Here is a 13,694-nt window from a genome sequence, read left to right on the forward strand (position 1 = left end):
GCCTGGGGCCAAAATGGCTCACTGAGTCAGCAGACCCAGTGCCTGGTATATGCCAGGTGCTCTAGATGTGAAGAGCACAGATGCAGGCCCTGCCTCTGTGGGGCTCACATCCCAGTGGGGGATACAGACAGTTAATGCACATTTTAACAAATATATAGGGGATGACAGTCCATGTCTTGGGAGTGCCCTGGCCAGTGGCTAGGAAGTGGTGGCGGGTGGGTTTTCCCAGGAAGGCCTCTGAGGAAGGCCTCTGAGGAGGTGACATCCAAGTTCTGTGTGAGGCAGACCCCTGGGCCTCCGGATATTCTGGAGCGAAAGGCAAGATGAGATCTCTTTCTATGTCCTCTTCAGGCTCCAGGAGGTGGTGGGAGCTTGTCACGTCTCTTCTCCCAGGCTCACAGCACCAGCAGCCTGAGAGGTTACACCCGACTTTCAAGTGAGAGTCCTCCTCCCTTGCTGGGGGGCTTCAGGCTTCCCTCGGACCCTTCTCTAGGGGGTGTTTGATCCCTACCACAGGACTTAACTGGAAGCCCCTTTTTGAGATCTATGAGATGGCTGGGATTTTCTAGCCAAGAAGGACTTCAGCAATAGGCCTGTCTTCATCTCAAGAGGCAGAGCTGAAACCCAGAACAGCTGAGTCCCTTGGCCACTGGGCTGACCAGCGGCACAGCCAGGACCAGAGTTCTGGTCTTCTGACCCTTACAGCATGGGATCACTCATCTTCTGATTTAATTGGGGGATCTCAGGAGAGATTAGCCACTAGAATTGAGAGGAGGCCATTAAAGGAAGCCCTTGGGTCCACACACCACCACCACACCACCACACCCTTGGGCCCACTCGTGAGGCTGAACTACTTCTTTGAAGAGGCTCCTCTCAGTATCACCAGTGCCGTGTTGCTGGAGATGTCCAGAGGCACTGTCCGAAGCTGCTGGCCTCTAATCCCACCAGTTTAATTTAGCTCCAGTCCTGGGGGAGGTTTGCTAATTATAGCTAGCTGGCCATGCTGGGAGCTATAAATAGGGCAGGAGGCACCTGTTTGGTCCTTACTGGGCGTTTATCAAGGTACCTGCAAAGGATTTAGCCACTAGGCTGGGTGCCATGTGGGCACAGAAAGCACCTTGAACTGTGCTCTTTATTCAGTTTAGGCACCAAAGCCAATGGGAACTGTGGAGGGGGCAGGGGGATGTCACCAGCATGACCTGGAAACCAGACTGTCAGAGTTCAAATTCTGGCTTCACCACCAACTAGCTGGGAGACCCTAGTTACCCAAGCGCTTTGTCTTTTAGTTATCCCATCTGCACAATGGAGATCTAGATATTTACAAAGAAGGCTGTTGTGAGGATGGAATGAGCATATGTTTTATCTATACATAAGTTACATATGTGTGTATATATGTGTATACACACGTGATTTAGAGTTGCCTGGTGTATTAAGTGTAATGATATTGCTTGATGTTATTTATTACCATATGAAATAGCCTGAGGATGGCACCATCTTGCATAGAAACCTAGATCTTGGAAGGAGGCTGAGTCTCGGTCTTTCCCAGTCCTGGATGAGGCAAGTTAAGTGCCTCATCTTTAGGCAGTTAAGACAAATTAACTGCTTTAACTACATGGCAGTTAAGAAAGTGTGTAGGCTAATCCACCTGGGGTCAGTTACTGCTGTTACCTCCTGTTTGGCCTGCTACTTCACATCTGTAATTCTCCATTCTTCTCCATTCTTCCCCTTTAAACTGTGGTGCCTTAGCAATGAGCATTTCATGGGATTTCAGTGAGAACTGAATGAAATAATACCTGCAGAGCACTTCACACAGTGCCTAACACATGGTGCATAGGAAACAGTGTAAGTCCTTCCTCCTCCTGTTAAATGACTTGGACAGGTCACTAGCATCTCGAGGCTTGATATCCTATAGTTCTCTAACCTAGAGAATGGGACCAGTGGCTTAGAAAGCAGAAGGCTAGCAGTCTGAGACCCCTGGCCTGCAGATGGGAACTGGGTCTTCTTCCTTTGCAGTCTTCTTGTTCCAGCTGTTAGTGTCACTCCTCTTAGGATCCCATGGTGAGCTTTCTTACACAGCTATGTGCTTCCTCTGTTTATGTCATTGTGCCCCAGCTGGGTCCCAAGCCCCGAGGACCATATGCAGCATGTGGTGGACACTTAGGAAGCATGTCTCCAGTGGAGGGGACTTAACTGTCACGTAGTACTGCCCCATCAAGTGCTGGGAGAGGCTGAGACTCCTGCTTCCAAGATCCCTGAGGTTTTGTTTGTTGTGACAGCAAGAGGAGTTAAAGGATGGGGGATTGTTTGTTTCATATGGAGAAAGACAGGTCAAGAGGTAGAGGTGGGGACAGGATACCTGGGTGCTTTCCTGGGAGAGGAAGGCATTTTCTTTGTCCTGTGGCCCAGAGCAAGTCTCTCAGAGTGGAGGTTTCAAGAGGCAGATCTCTGTTAGGGAAGGGTGAGTTGCCTGATCCTAGACCTGCTTGAAGTGGGAAGAATGTAGATTTGGCAGTCAGGCCTGCTAGTCTAGGGCCTTGTTCCTCAGAGTGTGGTTAGAGGATCAGCAGCACAGGTTCCACCCAAACCTACTGAGCATGAATCTAGATGTGTCCGGATGTGCACACAGAAAACTGAGGAGTGCTATTCCAGACCAGAGCTTCTCAAGCCAGGAGCCATTCACCCCAAGCCGTGGCTGAGAAACCTAAGGCTAGAAACATGGGCCTTGAGCACTGGTTCTCAGAGCTCTGGTTTTCTCCCTGGACCAGCAGCATCAGGCTCACCTGGGAGCTTGTTGGAAATGGAAATTCATCTAGGGGTGGGACCCAGGGCTCTATTTTAACTGGCTTTCCAGTGGCTCTGAGGCAGCAGTGAGATCAATAACCAAGAGCCAGAGCACCTGCATGTTGGAAACTCCTGGGGAGATAAAGCAAATGCCTGGAACAAATCCGAACAGCATCTGGGTGTGGCAGGGACTCTGGGAACTTCACATGCTCCCCGGGTGATCCTAATATGCAGCCAAGTTTGCGAACCAGCACTTTAGGCACCTGAACTAAATCTCAGTGTTCTCAGCTGTCAGTTGGGTAGACTAACCTCTGTTTGCCTGCCAGTGATGAGAAAGTGCCTTGGGGAGCATTAACACTTAGCTCCCTGGGTTCTGGAAGGCACACCAGAAAGTGGGCTTCCATCTGTCCAGAAAGGTGCAGCCGAGATTCCCGTTTTGGAGAAGGCAGGATTGGATGCCCACCATGGCCTCAGATGGAATTGCAATGTGGTGGCTGGTTGGTCCAAGTACTAAGTGCTGTAAAGGCGATAACTTGCTCTGGAAAAGGAAATCACTAGTACCTTGAGAGCCCAGTTCATGCATTCTCCTCTTGTGCTTCCCAGCCTCTGCCACCACTGCTTAATTCTGGGGCTTACCTTTGGTGAGGTCATTTGTCCTGTATTCAGGGAGCTGATGCTGTCAGCACTGTCCCAGCATTGGAATGGTGGGGCTGTTGGGGAGCTGGCCGGCTCGTTCTGGGCATTGGTGGTGGTAAGAATGAGGTTTAGAGAAATATTTACCCAAAGTAATCCCTTTGCTATGCTACTGCCCATCTCCCAGGAGGCTGGGCAACAAACACAGGGTTCTGGTCATCATTTATTGAGGGGATAAGCTTCGCCTCCCAAGGGCTAGGAGGAGGCAGGAACAAAGGGTGGTGGTACGATCTGCAGTCCCAGCCCCTGGCCAGGAGGCCCCTGGCCCTGGGGCCTCCTGAAAGCCATCAGCTCCCACTCCAAGCAGACTGCATGTGCATCATGAATACTGGATTCAAAAGCATCATGAAGCACCAGACATGGAAAGCATTCATAGTCTTGTCTTAGAGATGAAATTATATGGCACTTACAGTGTGTTGGGTGCACCATTCAAAGTATGACCTTGTGTGATCCTCATGACCACTCTGTGAGCTACGAGTTGTCATTTCTCCCATTTTATGTGAGCAGTTGCTCTTCAGAGGTCTGTGATGGTCAGCCCCTGCATTTCAGAAATAAGAAACTAAAGGCTCAGAGATTATCTAGATGCCCTAGTGGTCATAATGAGTGAGTGGCAGAGACCTTAGAAGGCAGGTCCCAGTGGCTAAAGTACATCCTGAAAAACAGAGAATTCAGCAAGACTTCTTTTTGATTTTCAGTCTGGGATGATTTTAATACAGAATACCTGGATTCAGTAACACCAGAAAAAACAATCCACAGGTCGTTTGTGCTGAAAAGATTCAGAGGTAGTCATCTAGCACAGTAAATCCTAAAGTCTTTAGACCACATCCTACAGTTAAAGCGCACATTGTGTGTGCAAAGCATACATTGTGTATATACGTGTGTATTATATCTATGTATTATATATACATGTGGATACATTCTGCTAGATTATATATACACACGTAGGTATTTACATATATATGTCTTATAGAAACAAAAGTTCCTGAAACAATGGCTGTCCTTACCACATGAGATGCAGCCTGACATAATCTTTTCATTATGAAGAATGTTATAAAGGATAGGTCTGGGTATGGTGGCTCACACCTATAATCCCAGCACTTTCGGAGGCTGAGATGGGCGGATCACTTCAGGCCAGGAGTTTGAGACCAGCCTGGCCAACATGGTGAAACCCTGTCTCTACTAAAAATACAAAAATTAGCCTGGCATGGTGGCACGCGCCTGTGGTCCTAACTACTCAGGAGGCTGAGGTGGGAGAATGGCTTGAGCCTGGGTGGCGGAAGTTGCAGTGAGCTGAGATTGCGCCATTGCACTCCAGCCTGGGTGACAGAGTGAGACCCTGTCTCAGAAAAAAAAAAAAAAAAAAAAAAAAAGAGTGCTATAAAGGATATACATGAACAGGCAGGTGGACAGGTATACAGGGTGAGTCTGGAAGGGTCCTGAGTACAGGAGATTCTGTCCCTGTTGAACGAGGTACGGACTATTCTAGTCTATTTCATTCCATTCCATTCCATTCCATTCCATTCCACTGTCTTACAAAATATTGCTCATAACCTGTTACACAGATTTTCTGGTCGACCAGGGGGCTGAGGCCTGCCATCTGAAACTGCTGCTGTGGTCCAGCTCTCCTGCTGTAGAGGAGGATGCTGCGGTTTTGCCTCCTATTATGCATCTCTTAGTCACAAATCTGAGGCCAAATGCAACTGTCCTGAGGGCTACCCCTGCCCAGCCTGCCACTGCTATTACACCTGAGGCTTTGCTAAGAGTCTTCCTGGGCCATGTCTGACCTGCTTTGTGGTTTTATGCCAATGCCTCCCTTCCGCCCATGCACACACTGCACACCATGGCTCCCAGGGAGGCCCACTGGGCTCTCTCTGGCCATCACCTATTTCATGTTCCTCTCCTCTTCTGGTCACTGTTCTTTTTTGCCCCTTCTGAGAATCAGAGTGAAGATTTTGAGACTCAATGCCAAGGACTTTTAAGCTGATGGATTTAAATATAAGGTATTTTGAGAGATGACTTACGTATCCAGTTCTACACCAACTCATTCCCAATCTGAAGTCCCCCAAACTCTGAAAAGTGAGTGTTTTTACCTAATTCATGAAGGGGCTGGTGGTGATGGAAGCTGCTCTGAACTGCAAGGCAGCTTATGGTCTTCATTCATTCAGCTTAGCCTGAATTGTCATATGTCATTGAAGAAATGTTAGTGTCTGTGATTATGATGTGCCGCCCAAACCTCAGAGATTCACCTAATAATTTCCTAAAACCCGAAACAGTTGGAATTCTAAAACACATCTGGTTTTGAAGATTTTGAGTTAGGAATCATAGACCTGGAGATGTATTTGCAGCGTGTGCACGTTATTGAATTTTTTCTTTTTTTTTTGAGACAAGATCTCACACTGTTGCCCAGGCTGGAGCACAGCAGCATGATCATGGCTCACTGCAACCTTGACCTCTCGAGCTCAAGCGATGCTCCTGCGTCAGCCTCCTGAGTAGCTGACTATAGGCACATGCCACCATGCCCAGCTAATTTTTGTTTTTGTTTTTGTTTTGGAGCTATGGAGTTTTACCATGTTGCCCAGACTGCCTCGAACTTCTGGGCTCAAGTGATCCAGCCATCTCAGCCTCCCAACGTATTACTGATTAATCAATGAATTTTTTTTGATAAGAAGTGGTGCCAGATGTGAGAAAGTACAGTAGACTGGTTATCAGAAGGTTGGCCATTAATGGTTATAAAATGCACCTCTGAGGGCTTTTGTGAGGATGAAATGAGTGATGGCTATGAAGCATGCTGGAAACTGTACCTGGATAAGGTGTTGGGTGTTGCCTGGTTTCTTTTTAAAATTCTGAATTGTAGTTTCTAATCCTACACTAATTTTCAACTTTTGGCCCACATCATGTGTGTATGGGGTGAAATATACCTCTTATGTTGACATCCTGCAGATGAAGAATAGCCCAGAAAGATACGGAGACAGAGAAAAATGTCTCTGCAGTCTTTGTAGATTCTTTCTACATCCACTCTGCTCTGTTCTAATATTTCCCACTTTGTTCTTCCTTCTTACAGCATTTCAGATGCTCCTTAATCAGAATTGCTGACTACACAGGCGTGTGCGTTTTTTCCTCCCTTCCATTAGCCTTATAGGTCATTAAAACCTTGTTGCTGCTGCTTTCTTTCCCTATAAACACATTTACACTTCAAAGTTTTGAAAGCTTATGCCTTAGAAGGCCCTGGGAACTCTGGGCTCCAAAGACCAGAGAAAGGTGTATCTAGCTTTAGATTAGGTTGGGGAAAAAGCACAGATCTAGGCTCTAAGAAAGACTTTGCTGTGTTTACAATAAATCAGATCGAGGGTATGTCAGGCTTTAAGCCAGGATTTGAAAGCATGGCCTTTAGAATACCCAGAGAACCAGATCTGGGACCCTTGCCAGGTGCGGAGTTGGAAATGAGATTCTTGTCTGAAGCTTTCCCCTATAGGATGAGTATATCCCTACGGCACAGGTGGGCCAGCAGACATCTGCAGGGGGGCAAAGGGAGAAGACAGGGGTCCTTATCTGTTTTGACTTTGGCTTGTGAGTAGAAGGATAGAACAATGTTTCCTGTGAGAATTTGTAATCGTCAGTCTGGCTTCATGCAGTTTGGGATTTGAATTTATACTGCCTGGGTGACCCAGGAAATGCCACGCTGCAAAATTAACTGGAGGTAGTTTGGGGTTGGTCACACCAGAGTGCCTGTCAGAATCAAATGCACACTCTCTCTGGAGGGACACACTTGTAGCCCAAGCCTTGATGGATTCCTGTAGGTAAAACCCAGCCATTCAAGCATGAGCTTTCACTCTCAAAATCCAAAACAGATGAGGAAACCAGTCACCATGAGTGAAAGTCAGCAGAAACAATAGACAAAAGAATCGGATTCCAGAGGGGTTCAGATATAGTTCCAATAGAACAGGTAATGTATTTTAAATGTTTGAAACAAATGAGGAAGAAACAATAGACTAATTTTTAAAATCCATGGAGATTTGAAGAAATACAAATAGGACTTCCAGAAATAAAAAATAGAATAACTGAAATTGAAGATAAGATCTTCAGCAATTGGCACACATTTTTGTAAGTTATTTTTATGAGCAACATTAAGATAGCAATTTTCATAAGGATATATCAAAGACAGTATTTTTTTTTTTTTTTTTGAGACTGAGTCTGGCTCTGTTGCCCAGGCTGTAGTGCAGTGGCACAATCCTGTCTCACTGCAGCCTCTACTTCCCGGGTTCAAGTGATTCTCCAGCCTCAGAGTAGCTGGTATCACAGCCATGTACCATCATGCCTGGCTAATTTTTGTACTTTTTGTAGAGAAGGGTTTCACCATGTTGGCCAGGCTAGTCTTGGACTCCTGAGCTCAAGCAATCCACTTGCCTTGGCCTCCCAAAGTGCTGGGATTATAGGTATGAGCCACAGCACCTGACCCAAGGCAGTTTTTAAAAAAATAATTTATGCAATTTTATGGATTAAATGTGTCATAATGCACTGGAAAGGGTGCCCTACCTCAGACCTGAGTGTTTCACTTAATGGCTGTGTCACCTTGGGTTACATTGCAGCCCCTTGGATCCTCTTGTGTAATCTGACTGCATGGTTTTGCTCCCAAAGTTCAATTAGATAGTTTTTGAAAGGATCTGGATTTCCCTTTTCCCTTTACTTTCCTTCGTTCTGGAGACTAAATAGTTTCTCCCTTAGGAAGGGTCCATAGTTTCTCGTTTAATTAAATCAGCTCCTGAGATGAACAAAGGGACTGTGTTCATAACTGCCGGTAGTTCCTCCAGGGACTAGGATTTGCTCAAGAGTTACACACACTTATTTGGAAGCCCATGGAGGAGGCTGGCGGCTGAAAGGTAGGCTGCCAGCCAGAAGATCAGTCTTGGACCGTGAGGCTCTGGCCGTATCTCTCCACCAGGGTGGTGATGGATGGCGGCATTCTGATTTTAAGAGGGGCCTGAATGTGGTTAACATGGTGACAGATACGGATCTTCGTTGGGCACAGCCTGCAAATTCCAATTAATCTAATCCCCCGCCTTGGGAAATCTGAACATTGCATTGAGCTTCAACTCTACTGTAGGGCTCAGGGCCCAATCTGTTACATCGCTCGGCAGGCATCCGTGCCCTGTCTCCTTGGTCAGCTCTTCTAGAGGACAGTATCTGCCAGGGCTGCCCCAGGGCCTGAGGTCTCTGAGCAAGGGAGAGGAGGAGAGAGGAAGTGGGAAGGTCTTGAGTAGGGAGATTCAAGGTAAAACTAGCCACAGGCTAAAAACTTCTTCCCTCCTTTTCTCCCTTCTTCCTTCCCTTTCCCTCTCTCTTTTTCCTCTTTTCATTTCCTTCCCACCTTTTGCTTCGTTTGGTTTTTCTCTGTTTCTCTCTTTCCCTTATAACCTTTCTTGTTGTCTCCCTATAGCCAAAGAATGCAAGACCATTATTTTTTTTCATGCCGCGAAGTGAGTACATGAACATTTGGAAAGTAGGTCTCACCTGGGCTTGCCTCCACCCGGAACAACTCTGGACACATAGTAAGTTTTCAGAAGCAGTCAGATGGAATCGTCCTGGACATTGGTGCAGCTTCTGAACCTTTCCTGGTGTGAGTCCAAGTTATGGCAATGCAATTCTACCCAGGAAGGGAAGCAACAAACCCGAGTAGTGCCCACCTTTGCGGGGGAAATAGCAGGTTCCTCCCTCTCCAGTGATGGGGGCTCAGCCTGCAGGGAACCTTTCTGCCCAGCCCAGCTTTGGAACTCAATGCGGTCAGGCTTGCTGATGACATCATTGGCCTTCCGTGGGACAGCTGCAGCCAGTATCAGGACACTCCAGAAATGCCAGCAGTAATTGGAAACTTCATGTTCAGATGCTTTCCATGGCATTCACGCATGGCGAGCAGTGCTTCTGCCGAGGGACTTTTCAGGTGGTGCCCTGAGCAGGATCTCTGGGAGACAAGGGAGATCAGAAGCCAACTTCCATCTTTCCTGGACCAGCGATCCTGGGGGATGAGATGGGGGTATGTTCCCCAGAGGGCTGCAGCTTTCTGTCAATGGGATTTCGTTTGGGTTGGTCTCCAGAGAACCCACGGGGTACATTTCTAGACATTAATTTCCAAAGCCTATTTTTGCTATTCCGTTTAAAGAATATTTCCATCTTTTCTTGCCTATCACTGCTGCCTAATCTTGTTTGTGTAGTGGGTGAATAGAAGAGAAATAAGAGGAGAGAAAAACATGAAGATTTTAGGGGAGAGAATATTCTGTGGAGGCACAGCAACTGCCTTCGCATGTCTGATGCTCTGTAAAGCGAAGAGACATCGGCTTGTTCTGTGTGTCCCTGGTGAGAGTGTTAGGGCTGTGGGGAGGTGCGTTCATCTGTGGATTTCACGGGGGTGGGGTGGGGGGCTCACATTTGACACCTCCTGTGGGACAGCCACAGTGCTAGACTTTGCACCTCCAGATGTTAGAGGCAGTAACCGCTAGCCTGGTGCCCATCACAGATACCAGTTACTAACCCCTTATCTTGCGCGAGGGACTAAGCGCTGCACCAGATCAATTCATTTCCTTCTTACAACTACCCTCTTGGGTGGGAACTATCACTGACATCATTTTGCATGTGGAAGAGAGTGACTGGGAAGAGCACAGCTGCTTAAGGTCACACAGTGCATTGGTGGCAGGGCCTGCCATGGAACCAAGGCTACCCGCACCAGGGTCCTGTCCCCAGCTCTTCAGCACCAGGATCTGTTTCTGAACCATGTCTGAGCTGTGGGGTTGAATGCACTGGTCCTGTCTTCCACATTTTTTCCCTGTACCTTCTTTTTATCATAACTGTCATATTAACATATTACCTTATAAAAATGTTGAAAGATAGCAATTTGGGAAAATGTGCAGAAGTAAAAGCTCTCTCCCTGTTTCCCCACCCGCTGCTGCATCACTGTGCTTCCTTTAAGGGAGTGTTTACCATCCCCGTTGTCCTCTAAAACGGGAATGGGAGGGAATCCCTGGAATCCCTGAGCCTGGAGGGATTCACAAGAGGAAGGTAACCACTTGCAGGAGGTCAGTGCTGGGTGCAGGGCAGGAGGCCTAGGGGACACTTAAGGTCCAGCCTAAGGAGGACAGTCGCTGAGAGTGACCCTTGATGGGGCTTCCACTGGGACAGAGATGGGTGCTCCCAGAGGGCGATTTGGCGGAGAGGCACTGGCTTCCCTTCTCACCGTCTGCCTGACTCATTGCCCCTGCCTCCTGGCCTCTCTGCCAGCTTTCCTTCACCCCCTGCTGCAGGCTGTCCTGCATGCAGCTGCCCGATTAAGCTCCCCAAATACTGATTTCATGATGTCACTCACTCCTCTGAACTCCCTTTACCTCCCTCTGTGATCAGAAGCCTGAACTTCTGAACTCCTCTACTCCTAAGCCAAAGCATCCACCCTCCGACCCCAGCTTGTCTTCCCTCTGCTATCTGGGAGTCTCTCCTCCTCTCCACTTAGTTGAGTTCCTGGTTAGTTCAAGGCTCCATTCATTCTCTCATTCACGTGGATGCTAGGAGGAGGAAGCTGCAAAGGCTGAGACATAAAGACATGTCACCTGCCCTCAGAGAGCTCTTGGTCTTGGGAAGGGGCATGCATGAAATCACCTTTTTAAAATTGAAATTTAATTTTTTTTTTTTTGAGACAGAGTCTTGCTCTGTTGTCCAGGCTGGAGTGCAGTGGTGTGATCTTGGCTCACTGCAATCTCTGCCTCCTGGGTTCAAGTGATTCTTCTGTTTCAGCCTCCCTAGTAGTTGGGATTACAGGTGTGTGCCACCTGTAAAAATAATACCTGGCTAATTTTTGTATTTTTAGTAGAGATGGGCTTTCACTGTGTTGCCCAGGCTAGTCTTGAACTTCTGACCTCAAGTGATCTGCTCACCTCGGCCTCCCAAAGTGCTGGTGTTACAGGCGTGAGCCACCATGCCTGGCCATGAAATCATGTTGTGGTGAGAGCCACTTCAGCTGCATACAAAGCCTTCCTCTTGCAGGAAGCCTTTATTGATTGCTCTGTCACTGTGAATTCACTCTTCTCTGGAGCCTGGTGGATCCTCATCTCTGTTCTTCTCTTTTTGTTCCTTGTTTTCTGCCTGGTATAATTCACTTTCTTTTGTTGCCAAAATCACTTGTACTTTAGCCCCAAGGAACATACCACACTACCTGGCACTGTGCCATGTGCCTACTAATAAGGAGGTACATTTATATTGAGCTCTGATTCTGAAGCCTGTTCACATCTGTGATTCCCCTTACTTTGCATAACAGCTCTCTGGGACAGGTGGGACAAATGTGATAAGCCCCAGTCTGCAGAGCAGGAGACGACTTGCTTATGGGCACACAGTTCATACGTGGCAGAGCCGGCATCAGGGACTGGAGTCTTGCCGTGGGTATGCCACGCAGCCCCACAGAAGGATGGATGCATGCAGTCCCGTTGTGTGGACTCCTCCCTGGGCCTGCAATGTGTAGGGATGTGTTAGGGAAGGATGAGAGGGCAAGAGGGGGATCTGTGGCTAGAATTCCAGAGGTTCATTGGAACCAGGGAGGTACATGGGGTGACTTGAACCCCAACTCTTTTCATCTAGGCATGACACGCCCTTTTTCCTCTATGGAGACTGGGAATAGCAGGATGGAGGGAGGGTAGAAGGAGTAGAGGGTTGAGTTTTGGGGCTAGGGCTGGAAGGGATGGGGGAGAAGAGAGCAAGTTCTGGGGACAGAGGGCAGTCAGGCGACCTGTCAATTCTCCCTATGTAGCCTGGACTCTTGAGAGGACTGAAGTGCGTCAAAGGATGCGTAATGAAAAAATGGTGATGAGACGGGTTGCCTTATCACCCGGAAGGGAGGAAAAGCTTCGTCCAACCATCCTGCTTAAACATTTGAGAATTCTATGCAGTTCTTTTAAGTATTTAGAGGTACTAGGGACAATGTGTCCAGAAAGTGGAATCCCAGCTCCTTCTCACCCTGGCTATTGATTTTTGGCCTTGCAATTACTGCAGAGGTGCTGCCTCTGTGAACACTATTAGTGCTAGTTAGAAAGCTTGAGCTTTTGAAGCTCAGCTGTTTGAGCTACCTACGGGTTTGGAAAAAAAAAAGGATCTTACCATGTGTTTATTTAGCCTGCGTATGAATCAAAAATAGTTGAACTTTTTTTTTTTTTTTTGCTCAAGTCTCAAGCTTAAAAATAAAAAAGTCACCTTTGGGCTGAGATCAAGAATGGAAAATTTCAGGGCATAGTGTAATTTTTTCCCCATCTGTTCTGGGCAAGGGACGATAAAGCGTTCTGATGGAAGATTGTGTGTAAGCATCAACCATGAGTCTCACTACTTTATTGTGTTGCAAAGTCTACTTTGTTAAGATGTCTTGAAAGAAAGACTCCCTCCATTCTCCTGGCACAACTGAATGTGCTTGGTATGGGGAGATCTGTGTAACTGAATCTAAGCAACTAACTGGAATAGGCAAAGGAGGAAGTGATGAAAGTGGAGCTGCAGCTTCTGCAAAGGTGGCTTTGTTGTATAACATACAAGTTAGTATCCCGAATGATCAATTACTAAAGTTCTGGATTGGGCAGTGACAAGTGTCTAGAAGGAATGCTGGGCCCAGGGAATTGCATTGTCATGTGAGAATAAGGATGGGGACACCTTTACATTTTCATTTTAAAAAGATCTGGACAGTACTTGAATGTGGTAGTAAACTTTGTAAAGGGTATTATGGTTACAGCTTTGTTTGCTTGAGATCCTGTATTTTTATAGTTCAATATCACTAAGGTATGAAGAAACTGTTTTATGGATGTCAATTTTACTGTTTCTGACAACAGCTTGTGAGGAAGTATACATTTGTGCAACAGACTGCTTTAGATGTTAATTCTAAATTTAGAAGCCGTCTTCAATGGGTGTGGAAATCAATTACACAAAATTCAGGTGCTTACTAAAAAAAAATCTGAATATCCATGAGGCTGGTATGGTCCCTGGTGGAAATTTGTGCAGCTGAGCCTCTCAGGATCCTGGGGTTGTCAGGGTGTGGCATAGCAGCTGGGGGCTGGGCCCCAAGCACGCACATCAGCATCTGTGTATTGAATATAATCAGCACAGATCGGGAAGAAACAAACCACCACCAACAAACACCCTAAGCACCAATCTGGGTATCTGAGCACACTGGGTTTTCATTTTGACTCTGTCATTTACTAGCTCTCTGACCT

The sequence above is a fragment of the Rhinopithecus roxellana genome, chromosome 11 (assembly GCF_007565055.1).
Source record: "Rhinopithecus roxellana isolate Shanxi Qingling chromosome 11, ASM756505v1, whole genome shotgun sequence".
NCBI lineage: Eukaryota > Metazoa > Chordata > Mammalia > Primates > Cercopithecidae > Rhinopithecus > Rhinopithecus roxellana.